Here is a 13,267-nt window from a genome sequence, read left to right on the forward strand (position 1 = left end):
GAGCCAGAACCTCCTGTGCTTCAGTTTGTGCCCATTGCCTCCCGTCCTGTTGCTGGGCACAACTGAAAAGAGACCGGCTCCATTCTCTTGACACCCTTCCCTCAGATATTTATACACCTTGATGAGGTCTTCCCTCAGTCTTCTCTTTTCCAGGATAAACAGGCCCAGTTCTCTCAGCCTGTCCTTGTACAACAGGTGCTGAAGTCCTCTCATCACCTTTGTAGCCCTCCTCTGAACTCGCTGATATGTTGATATGTTTCCTTTCCTAGTAACATCCCAAAGTAATGAGTGATTTTTCTGGTTTAATAGAATTTAGTTGGCAGGTTATGTTGAGGAAAAATTGTGAACTAACCTGAAGTATTCTTTAAATTGAGTACCTATGTACTTCATTACTATTTACAAAATCAAATCTGAAAGAAAAGTACAAGCTGTTCTATTGCTTGGTGTTCTCACAGGTGAGTCCTTTAGGATATTTTAATGTAAATTTTGTAATGCTTTAATTCATTTTTCTGACTGATTTAAATACTAATGTTGCCATTTAAATACTAATAAAGTATTTTTTTTTCCAAAGTTTTGCATTATATTCTAATTTTGACATTTTTTCTTGGTCAAAGGTTATGAACTCTTCCATGGCTAACATTTCATTTATATATATTTAGTTGAGTACTTTTTCTTTTGTGAGTAAAATACCATTGTGGATTTATTTTCCATAAGAGATGACAGATGATTGTTCATATTAGAATCAGCACTAATGCGGATTTATTTTTTTTTTTAATTCATATAAGAGTTTTTTATCTTTTGCACCATTCTTGTACTTGCATGTGAAATTTATATATTTAAAGTGATTCTCAAGTAGGTAAATTTTGCTCCAATTTGAATATCAATTCTCTCAAAGTTATTGGTTATGGTATGGTAAAAACATATTAATAATAACATTTAATAATGCATATATATAATGTATAAAATATGATAACATTAGAATACAAAATAGTTTGATTTAATATATGAAAACAAGGAATCTTAAATTGCATTTAGTTCTCAAATTTTAGATCTTGGTTAGAAAATCACTGGCATATATGTTTTACTAAGCTGAGAATAAGCATAATTAGCTGTTATGCTTATATCACTAATTCATTATTCTCTTAAAAACGAATCCAAGTTTATATTTTTCTGAATCCTCAGCAGCGATAAGAAACAACTTCAGTGTTTTAAGCAGTAATCATACCTTTCTTTGGGCAGGATAAAATCATAATGGGTATCTTATGGATATCTTTTGATTTAAATTTTACTGGTTATTTTTTGCTTCCTGGCAGGAAGTCATCTTATGTTCTGGAGATGCAGCTGTCTAACAGAATTTCATGTTTTACAAAACATCTCTTAGGTGAAAATCTCAACATTTTATGCAGGTGGACAAATATTCCTAACTCAGAGGCATAGCTTGATTTCAGAAGATGCCTGCAGTCACAGACTGATCTAGGCAATTGCTCTCCTAATACACACTTCCATTTGTTCCCACCTGTTTTCATCTGTTGGTTCAATTAGATGATCACTTGGGTCAAGCTGTGGTCTGCACTGGAAGCCTGCCTCAGCCAATCTTGTGTCTCTTTTGAAACCACTTTTTAGCTGAACTCTCTGAAGCTCCTCTTGCCACTTAACTTCTCTGCTGTGCTTCATTTTTGCATTGCTATTGCCAGCAGAAGTTGTCTTCAAAGGCATGAAGACATGCAGTTAGAGTATACTTGGATTTAACTTTTCTTTCCAGCTTCTGGTCTTTTTCTTTCTCTGGAGGAGCATGAAATTTGTTTATATTGTTTGAGCCTAACACTTTGCTTTCCCCACAGATTTTTTTTAACACAAGGGTTAAAAGCCCTTTGTGTTTCAAACCAAAGGAAGAGTGCAATGTTCTGAGAACCACTTGTTATACACAGATTTTTATTTTTACAAAGTATCGACTGCTAGAAAATTTTGATTTCTCCTCTGAACAACAAAAACATTCTTAGCTGTTTAAGCAGTTGATTTCCTCACACACAAGTGGGAGAGACAATATTATAAGGATGATACACTCTTGCCAAATGTTCTGAGAATAAAGTTTTAAATAAAGTAAGAACTCAAAACATCTCAAGAGATCATGAAAATTGAAAGAAGGGGAAAGTGTTTTGAGATAGACGTGAGCCTATTTATTCTCCCAGCTGCTCAGCAAAACAGAAAAAGTGGCATATTTTCTAGGAGACAATCACTCATAAGCAGGATAGTTGAAAACAAGGCGAAACAGCAGGAGTTCTGGGGACATTTGCATTAACTGAAGATGGGGCATGATCAAACAAGCTGCAGGTGTCAGAATGTGGAAGGAATAAGGGAGAAAAGTGTTTGCTTACACTAGCCTTGCAAACATAACCTGCTGTCCCTGCCACTTCCAATGTACAACAGGGGTTTGTTAAGCTTTCCTTTGTGTAAGAAGCCCTGCCATTACTTTTAAGTTTTATATTCCAGCCCACTCCCAGTTCCCAAACCTGATGTTATTTAAATTCTTTCTCTCATGGCATTTTCCCAAAGAATCAAAAAGAACAGGATTGCTTTCATGAAGTCAAGAAATCAATATGTTCAGTGAGAAGCAGAAAATGATTGACTTCTAAAGACCAGGAAAGAATCATAGTTGGAGGGAAGGGCAATCCTGGCTGCTGCCAGTCCTGAGATGTGTAGTTGGAAAGACTGAGGGAAATCTTGATACTCTTTCTAGAGGCAATAAGGGTGGCAAGGAATGGTAATATTATTTTGGAGATGGCAAGATCCAAACTTCTGTACTACCGAAGAGGTGAATCCCCATGGACTGCTGGTGGAGTTAAACAATGAAGTAATTTTCTTGACTGGCTTTTACAATGCAACCATACACAAAGTCACTGTCTTCTCAACAATGAGAGTAGCCATGATTTCCTGACAATAGGAACTGCTTTGTTCTTCTTTCTTTCTTCTTCTTCTTCTCCTCCTCCTCTTCGTCCTCCTCCTTTTTCTTTCTCACACTTTTCTTAAACTGTATGTGATTTTCTTCCATCACCTGGAAAAGAGAGACTTATGGTGATTCGCTGTCTCTTTGAATGAATATCTAGTTTCAGACAATACATATTGGTTTACATTTTGCACAAATGTGTTTGACAAATAAATATATTAGGAACTATAACAAGTCAACTTGAGCATGAGAATGGGAAGTTATTTTCAAAGCTTCTTAAAACCCATAATGAACACAATAAAAAAATAATTAAAAAAAAACACACTAAAATACAATTCTCTTTTACTGCTAATAAATAAATATGGACTAATGTTTAAAGTTGGAGGCTGGAATACTTTAATATCCAATTTACTGTGGCTATGCTCATGCTATTACATGCTCATTTTCTTCCAGTTTTTAATGAGCCTTTGAACTCTGTCTTTCATTATAGCATTTTGTAAACTATTAATAAATTATAAATTTGTTCCTACTCAGCCTTTACTAAGTTTGATTCCCTGAATAAAGATTAGTGGATGGACCTTTATTTTCTTTTTTTTTTTTTAATCTTTTCAGGTGGCTCTGCACTGAGTCAATATATAATGCCTCTTCTAGTTTGTTTCATTTCTAGATTATTCTAATGTTTTTCTTCTTTACATACTTCTGGAGGTATTTACAAATCTATCTGCAGCCCTTCTGACTTCTGCAGTATTTCGAGTTGAAGCATGTAGAACCGAACACAATAATATCTGGGAGAATATAATTAATAATATTCCTCCAGCAAAATATTTTCCATTATTTTCTGTCCACCTATTCACCCACCTGACCATTTTGATGATATTTCTATTATAGCTATTTTAGCACTATTAATGTTTTCAGTGTGCTCGCTTACAGTGACATGTCAAGACTTTTGCCTGAGTAGACACAGTTAATTCAAAACTCAACAATGTATATGACTCGTGCAAATTTGCCCAGCGTGACTTGACTTGCACAATTTCAATCTGCCATTGTACTGACAAATTGCATAATATTGCTTGGTTCCTCTGGACTTCCCTAATTTAAAAGACTAATGTCATTATCAAATTTTCCAACACTGCTGTACTGTCCACAGCGTAAACAGATATATTCATGTGTGGGTTAAAAACCTTTAGGCAACCTAATAACTCTTCCATTATGTCAATTGACAGCTTATTCCATTTATTTCCATTTATCTTAGAATATTTTAACACACAGATAGTGTTTCAAGAATGTTAACTAACTACCTATTTATCACCACATTCTTCCCTCATGTACCTGGGGAAACTAGTGTTATCTCTGTTTTGCATTTAAGGAAACTAAGTGTTGTGGTTTTACTCCGGTGGGTGGCCGAGATCCACCTCAGCCACTCTCTCACTCTCCCTGCTCAAAGGGAAAGGGGGAGAAAATACGATGCAAAGGGCTCAAGGATTGAGGTAAGGATGGGGAGATCGCTCAACAATTGTCGTGACAGGCAAAACAGACTCAGAGTAGGGAGACAGTAAGATTTACTGCCTATTACTAACAAGCTAGAGAAGTGAGAAACAAAGGAAAGAAACAAAAAACGCCTTCCCCCCATCCACCCTCTTCTACCTCCTACCCCTGAGTGGCGCAGAGAAATGGGGGAATGGGTTTTGCGGTCAGTCTATAGCACTTTGTCTCTGTTGCTCCTTCTCGGTCACTCTCATCCCCTGCTCCAAAATGGGGTCCCTCCCATGGGATGCCGTCCTTCCCGAACTGATCCTGCAGGGGCTTCCCACAGGCAGCAGCTCTTCGAGAACTGCTCCCACATGGCTCTGTACCACGGGGTCCATCCGTCAGGAGCAAACTGCTCCAGCACGGGTCCCCCATGGGCGGCAGCTCCCCCCAGACCCCCTGCTCCTGCATTGGTTCCTCTCCACGGGCTGCAGATCCGGCCTGGAAACTGCTCCGGCAGGGGTCCTCCACAGGCCGCAGCTTCCTTCAGTGCAGGTCCACCTGCTCCACCGTGGTCTCCTCCATGGGCTCCAGTGTGGAGATCTGCTCCACCATGGTACTCCATTGGCTGCAGGGGGACAGCCTGCTTCAACATGGTCCTCACCACAGGCCACAGCGGACTTCTGCTCTGGCCCCTGGAGCACCTCTCCCCCTCCTTCTTCACTGACCTTGGCGCCTGAAAGGCTGTTTCTCACTCCTCCCTCTCTCCCAGCTTCTGTGCCAGAGCAGTTTTTTCCCCTTTCTTAAATATGCTCTCACAGAGGCACAAACAACATTGCTTACTGGCTTGGCTCTGGCCAGCAGCGGGGCCCTTATCTAACATGGGGCAGCTTCTAGATTCTTCTCACAGAAGCCACCCCTATGGTCCCCTGCTACCAAAACCTTGCCATGTAAACCCACTACACTAAGACAGACAAGCCAGAATAAAATGAGATATTTTGCAGTGGGATTTTACATGAAGAGAGAGTAGTAATTCTTTACCTTTAATTTATGGAAGCTTTCCTTATCATTTTTGAACTTTTTTTTCCTTGTTTGTTTATTATTTGGGGGGCGGGGGGGGGGGGGGGGGGGGGAGGAATAAGCTCTGAGCAGGGATTTTGTCATCTTCAGGATACTGCTTGAGAGAGTATTCACTGAGCTTCATAACTTGGAGTCCTGTTGGAATTGTACATCTCATAAGCCCATGGAGCTTGCCATCCTGTGTAATTTGAAATGAAATTTGAAATTAGACAGACAAAAAAAATCCTATATTTTTACGGATGTTCATTTTATTTGTATATTTATGCTTTTTTTGGATTGAAAATTGAGACTTTCCTCTATAGGGTAAGTTAAGTTGGTGTGGAATGTACAGCACTCCCAAGTGTCAGGTTCTGTAGAATAGAATAGAACAGAATGGAACGGAACAGACCAGACCAGACCAGAACAGAACAGAACAGAAAAGAACAGAACAGAACAGAACAGTTGGAAGGGACTTACAAAGATCTTCAAGTCCAATGACCTGACCGCTTCAGGGCTGACGAAAAGCTAAAGCATATTAATGAGGGCATTCTCCAAAGGCTTGTTGAACACTGACATGCATGGGGCATAAATCACCTCACCAGGAAGCCTGTTACAGTGTTTGAGCACTCTCATGGTAAAGACATTTTTCCTAATGATCAGTCTGAACCTCTCCTGGTGCAGTTCTTGTGCTGTTTGCATGCATTCTGTCATTGTTTAGCAGAGAAAAGAGACCAGCACCTCCCTTTCCAATTCCAAGTCTAATGCATTCATCTATACTCTGGACAGGATGTATATGTCTACAACAACACAGCTGAACCCGCTAATGACTTAGTCCTGACAACCTGCTGGAAAGGCTAGGCCTTGAATTTTGGGGCTAGTTCTTTGTGGCATCTACTCCAAGCCACTTTCTACTCTGAGAAAACAGAAAGTGTTTTGTTAAATAGCTAAAATCTAGGAACTTCTCTATTCATAGTTTTCTTGATTAATCCAGAACTATCTCTTTTTCAGATATAACATCTCTCAGGTATAGGCTATAGGATCTACTCCTTCCTAACAGTCATGAATTTGGTGGACTACTCCAGTTTAGACACATTCTCTCCATTCCATTCAGGTCAAATAAAGCAGAATTAAAACATGTTCTGTGGTTATCAAGGACTGTTATTACACCCATAATATAATACAACATAATATAGTATAATTATTATTGATAACTGTTATACAAGTGGAGATAAGAAATAATCTGGAATGATTATTTTTCTTCAGATTATGTCAACAATGACTAGATAAAAAAAAAAAGAGTTTTTGATTTTGGATCAGTATTAAAGCTTTGGATATTAACTAGATAGATATTGTGATTTTTTTCAATGTATCTGTCTCCTAGCTGCAGTTATATTTGATAGTGAATTTACAGAGAACTTCATAAGAGACTGTTTTCCTCCATTGGTGACAATTTTGTGAATCCTTTCAGTTTCATTCACTATCTCATTCTTTTGGTATTACAGTGCTGGCTAAACTGAAGTACCTTATTTATATTCACTGTATTTCTTATGACAATAGTAAATTGGGAAAAAATATGTGAAAGATCATGGCATTGTACCACTACATGATTCATGTCAATGGGAAGAGTACCCAGTTTTATATTTATTGTGCTTTCTTAATTAATTCTCTCATGCCAGAGTTTTGAAAGATATACTTCCTTTGGAATGACAATAGATTCTTTTCTTCAAAACAGTTTCCTTTCCCAAGGAAAATATTAAATATCTTAGACAGACCCCCCCACACACCCCTTCCTTGCAATTTATAAAGTTGGATAGACTGAGAGAAATGTGTAACCTAAAGAGTCATAAAAGGTTGATCTGAAATGTAATATCTGTATCTATTAAAAAAAAATTGTAAAGATAATATTTTCATAATCATCTGAAATTTAAGGTTTTCTGTTTTATTAAAAAGAAAAAGAAAAAAGAAAAAAAAAAAGAAAAAAAAGAAAAGAAAAAGAAAAAAAGCCACCCAACAATGATAATAACAACACTTACATAGTAATTATTTGATTGGTGGGTGGTTGAAGAGAGTTTTTATGATCTACCTGCATTTTACCTTTAATTTGATTGCACTGTTGACATTAGTTTCCTGAAGAAACTAGATACATTTCTTCTTTTGCCGGTTGTGGATTACATTAACTGAAGTTAGAAGAAGAGATAGGTAGGTTTGTTTGCTTTGTTATTAGGGTAAATTTTTGAGCAAATCTATAGCTTGGTGTTGAATGATAAAGTACTTAGTGTCATAAGCCTGTTACCAATAAATTTTCTGAAAATGTAACTGAAGAGGTTGTTAGAACCATATTTTATTATTTATTATCTGAAATTCATGTCTTGTTCAGTAAGAGTTCTGTTTAAAAACTCATAGCATAGCATGTCCTAGTCTGTGAGCCAAAAATCTCTCTCTCTCAAAAAAAAAAAAAAAACAAACAACCCTCCAAATCCCCTCTTCCTCCCCCCCCAAAAAAAAAATAAAAATAAATAAATTTAAAAAAAAGCAACTGACTTATGGTGGAATGTACTTATTGTGAAATGTACTTTGGTGACATTTTCAAGCTTCTTCACTTTAGCGGCTCAATTTCAAAATATTAAATGATTTTTGTTTTCTAACTTTAGAGTCAAGTGTTAGAATTTTAAAGGTAATTCTAAAATGCATTCTGAGTTTCAGGTAGGTATGCATCTAGTGAGGTTTCAGAAACTAATAGCTGCTAATTTCAGTACTTTTGAAAATCTCACTGAGTATGTGTCTCTATTTTTAGACACAGAAATGTCATTAGACATATAATCCCAAGAAATTTCTTGTTTTGATGGCATTCCCCATTTTCTTTAGCTCATTGAATCTCTCCTTGTGTGTTCTTTGTTCTATTTCAAATATTTTTCAGTCTTCTAGAAACTACATTCCATGGTGATTATTAAATCTAGACTTCTTTCTTTATACAACTGTTTGCAACTGTGGGGCAAATACCTAAATTTAATTAAAATTTAATAAAATAAAAACATAGAAATAATTAAGTTTGTGTTGTAGATATTACAAATTTAAAATATATTTTAAAAGAAATAAAATACTTGTGTAACTGAAATGTAACAACTCCTGGAATGTGAATTAAGAGAAAGAAATATTTCCATGTTAGATTCCATGTCAAATTCAATGCAAGGAATTAATACAAGGGAGCATTGTTCTTGCAAATACTGATATGTTTTTGTGGGGATATATGCAGACAAATTTTAATTCCAAATGATTAATCTTAAATCTCAAGATCTTATTTTAAAGTAAATTACATAAGAAGTATCAACTCTCTTACAAAAATTTAAATAAGGTGTTTTCCAGCTTTATTAAACATATTTTAAAAAACCAGACTAGTGTTTCTGGAGTTTCTAGATTTGCGCTGGGATCAGATTCCAGTATAGTTATTTTTTTTTTTTTCCTTCAAAAATCTGAGGAAAAAAAAAACACTCAAAGAGGCTCAAACAAAATTTCTTCCTGAAATGAATATTTTTTTTGTATCAAATATACAAAGTTTTGAAAGCTTGTATGACACACACACTTCAAAATTCCTTGCATCACACTAGGACATGTGGTTTGAGTAATTATAAAAGAACTAATAGGGTACAGTGACCAAAAAGTTGTCGTTATATCATTTGAAGATTTTTAATTGACATTCTTATGGTCCTGGGTCTAGTACATCGTTGTGTTGAACAAATGGTTGAATAACATTTTATAATGCTTCTTATTTTCAGTAGAAGAATGCATTCTAAGTTGCTTGTCTTTCTCTGGCTTTACAGTTTATAAACTGGCAAAAATAGGATTAGAAAAGAATGGGAAAGGAGACAATGTTATCTTCTGCTTTAATTATAATTACGTATTTCCACCTTTTTTCTTTTTTTTCTCTTTTTTTCTTTTTTTTTCTTTCTTTTTTATTTTATTTTATTTTCTCAGCAATCTAATATTGTAGAACTACAAAGCCATGAAGGTTTTTGGTGATGCTATATTGCTTTTAGTTATTCAGTGAGTTGGTATATCTGGATGAACCTCATCATCTTTGCTGGCCAAAGGCAATGTTTCTGTAACAAAGGCTTAACTATGTAAAGTGACCCAGAGTTTAAGGAAGTTGTGGTTAAGTTAGGTGTTGTAGATCTTATAAACTGTGTTTGAAGGAGAATATAAATGCATATAAAATGCTGTGGTACCATGATGAAGTGAGCACTCAGTGGTATTTCTATCTATCTCTAAGAATATCTGTTTTGTTTTGTTTTGTTTTGTTTTGTTTTGGAAAATATCTCATGTAACTACAAGATTCCTTCATTTGCCCATCTCAGAAGCAGCATATAGCTCAATATGTCACTTTCTTACATACATCTAGGAATTAAGTGGACTTCTGAGGATTCTTGCTAATTTAGTTTATTTTTATATACACTTTTACTAGTTTGTTATACACACTTTATCATAAAAGATATATTTTAAACTTCCATTTAGTAGCCTGAAAAATGTCATATTTAGGCAGACAGGAGGTAGGGAATAAACTGGCTTCTGTCTCTGGAATTGCTCTTTTGCTTGACACAAGGATCAAAAACGTGTATTACCAGCTGTCCTTATAATACCCAAAAGAGGAGTCCCTAGTACAAATAAATTCTGTAAAAGACTTTTGAAATGCAGCATGTCTTTGCTGTAACACTGAATGCTAATAAAGGAGTCTTCTCATTATATTGAGAAATTATGTTTTCATGAACTCAGTTTAGCAAAGCAAGCCTTACTTATTATTAGCAATCCAGAAAGGTCATTATCTCTGAAAATCAGTACAAAATCACATTTTAAATGGAATCTTCTTAGAATTATTGGTGCAGCTAGAATGGGTGATGGTGGTGTGCATGAGAAAAAAAAAAAAAAAGGCTACAAGATTTGAAAGCAGTCTTTTATGTTTTTTAGTTTGATTGTTTGTTTTTTTAATGTCAGCTTAACAATTAAAATATAAGCTGTATAATTGGAGAAAGAGAAAGAAAGAATAAAAACACATATTACTGTGTCTGGTACAAATTATCTCAGTAGCCATATAGTATCATTCGTTTATTCACGCTTTATGAAGGGCATGAGTAGTTTAGGAGGTACGCTCACATACGTTTCGTGTGGATGTTGCTCTTCCAGTGTGTTGTACTTTTTATGGTGCTTGTCCTTGGGCTGCACTGCAGTATTGGAGAGCAAAGAGAGGCTAAGTCATTTTATACTTCTTTAGCTGTTCCTGCAGACAGTTCCTTCTGCTCTGAAGCATATGCATTCTTAAATTTTGTTTGTCTTGTTGTTTTTTTTTTTGTTTTGTTTTGTTTTGTTTTGTTTTATCAGCCATTGTATCAACTGAAAGGACTGTGGACTTCAGCCCACCCAGCACAGCTTGTCACTCTTTCTCTGTTAGTGAAAGAGTGCTCTCTAATCCCATTTATTAATACAATGCTCTCTAATCCCATTTATTCAAAATAAACTGAACTAGCAATTGCTATTTAATCTATTTTCTTACCTCATTTCAATAAAAAGAAGCTAAAGAGTTCAGACAAAGAGTTCAGACGGTACATCTGAGTAGGTGAAGATAATATGGATAAATGAAGTGACATGCAGCTGATAAAAGTGGATTGAGAGGAGAAATTTTATTCTGTCAGGTCAGGTATCTGGAAGAGGATACACGAACAAGTCTTCAGATCCAGTTCCCAGTACAAATTTATAATCTAGAACCCAATCTGTTGCTCCAACATTTTAGATCTCATTTCTTTCTGTGTACTTCTTTCTTTTAATATAATTTTTCAGCATTTCAAACAAGAAACTTAGATCTTGGGAAACATTGTGTGTGTCCATGCATTTGTATATTAGGTAATTCATGGAAAATAAATCCCAAATGAGCATGCAAAGACTAGGAGCATATAAGACTGGGAGACATTCATGATGTTATCATCTGGCTTTGGATGTTTTTCCATCTGTATTTTTCATAAGGATGATATCAGCTTGCAATTAATTATTTAAAGATGAAATATTTAAGATGTACATTAGTATATTTTGCCGTGTCTTATAACTCCGTTACAGTATCAGAATACCTTTTTCTTCTCAAAAATTAGTATTTTAGTCCAAGTATAATAGCAGTTTGTCTTAATTAATTTATCTTAAAATAATATGCTGGAATAACTGCTGATGCAATGTGGAAGTTGCAAATATGAATCCAAATTTGTTTAACCTGTAGAGAATTAATGATGTGATAACAATAAGATGGAGTAATTGCTTTAGGTTGTAATTTACATAGTTTAAAAAGGGCAGCCTCTAGACTTTAAATCAGTAGTATTAACACATTGGCTGCTTTTTAGAAGTGGAAGGTTCTATAAACTCACAAAACATGTTAATTGTGCAAGGATAGCATAGATTATGTTATTTTTGGCAATCTTTCAAATATTTCCCCATATAAAAACTATGTGCCTAATTATGTTGTCTGCATTAATCTCTGTCTTTTAAATAGATATTTTCCTTTTTTTTTTTTTTTTTTTCTTGTGGCAAAGAAGGAAATAAAGATACATATAATTATTACAGTAAAAAATTGAGAGCTCGTGATTTTACAACATATTTCTGATAATGATGTCCAGTATGTCATGAACTGAAGTGTTCTTTTGGATAGCAACTTACACAACTAATGTACTCAGATACTTTAATCTCCCCACACTGACCTACAAAGTTAAACTTAAGATCTAAGGTTATTTTAACGTCTTATCAAAGTACTCAAACTTTCTAAAATGCAACTTTTCTTGCGTTTCTTGCCTCTTCAAGGATCTATGAAGTAAAACAACTGAATTTAATATTAGGCTAGATGGTAAGGTTTTATGAGGAATCTAATGAATACATTTTTCAGTTCATTTTGGAACAAACTTGTCTATCAGAGCTGGATACATTTTTCTGAGGCTATCATCTAACAGGTTCATGGGTTTGGCACTTCTAAAAATCGGTCTGCAAAGTTCCAGGTCAATTGATAAGATCCAGGAGATCTTATCAATTGACCAAAAGTCTGTTATTCTTTCTTTTCTCTTACCACACTTACTTGCATGTAGAAAACACGAGAAAGCCTATTAAAAGGTGAACAAAGTTTTTAGTGGGAAATCCATTTGAAAAGTTCCTGCTTTGTCAGTTATGGTTCTTGATGCTAACTGCTTATCTGTTTAAGAGTTTCGAATATTTTTTCTAGTAGATATTCTGCTCTAATAGCACTATAGTAGTTCAACTGTATATGAACTACTTAAAACTTCTGCATGTCTTCATTATTCAAAAGAATCATTGTGACCAGAGATGAAATTAAATAGTTCATCTCTGATGGGAGTTGTGAATACTGATGGATTTTGTTTGTGTGATGTACAGGAGAAAAAGTTCCTGCCTTGGGATTGCATGCATGGGACATAGGGGTTTTAAAAATAGTTCTAGAAAGCTAACATATTTATCCCATCCACTCATTCATCCACAGGTATGTAAGCATGACTCTATTCAACTTTTAGAAGCAATTATTTAGACCTAGATAACTGGACCTCCTGCTCAGTAGGGGGGTTGGACCAGATGATCTTCAGAGGTCCCTTCCAACCTTAGCCATCCTGTGATTCTGTGACAATTTGATGTAGATATCTCCCTAAACAAGGCAGGTAAGTTTCTAATAAAAGTTTCTAAGACAGTTTTGACTTCAACGGCAGGTATTTTCTTCAGGAAACGCAGAAGTCACTGCAAGAAATCCAGCTATCACAAGCCATTTTTCAT

The sequence above is a fragment of the Cygnus olor genome, chromosome 2 (genome assembly GCF_009769625.2).
Source record: "Cygnus olor isolate bCygOlo1 chromosome 2, bCygOlo1.pri.v2, whole genome shotgun sequence".
In the NCBI taxonomy this organism is placed as follows: Eukaryota; Metazoa; Chordata; class Aves; order Anseriformes; family Anatidae; genus Cygnus; species Cygnus olor.